General features: G+C 45.1%; 1 protein-coding gene across 2 annotated transcripts in view; it reads right to left on the bottom strand.

Annotated features, from left to right (window-relative positions):
- The window catches only part of plod3 (procollagen-lysine, 2-oxoglutarate 5-dioxygenase 3), a 9,597-nt gene that overhangs the window by 1,996 nt on the left and 7,377 nt on the right, over window positions 1-224 (bottom strand). The window lies entirely within an intron of this gene.

Consider the following 224-nt stretch of genomic DNA (forward strand, 5'->3'; position numbering starts at 1 on the left):
AGCGTGCACGTGTGTTTACATGGATGTGTGTTAGCGTGCACGTGTGTTTACATGCATGTGTGTTAGCGTGCATGTGTGTTAGCGTGCACGTGTGTTTACATGCATGTGTGTTAGTGTGCATGTGTGTTAGCGTGCACGTGCGTGTACATACATGTGTATTAGTGTGCATGTATTTGTTTACATGCATGTGTGTTAGCGTGCACGTGTGTTTACATACATGTGTG

This window comes from Oryzias melastigma, linkage group LG18, assembly GCF_002922805.2.
Source record: "Oryzias melastigma strain HK-1 linkage group LG18, ASM292280v2, whole genome shotgun sequence".
In the NCBI taxonomy this organism is placed as follows: Eukaryota; Metazoa; Chordata; class Actinopteri; order Beloniformes; family Adrianichthyidae; genus Oryzias; species Oryzias melastigma.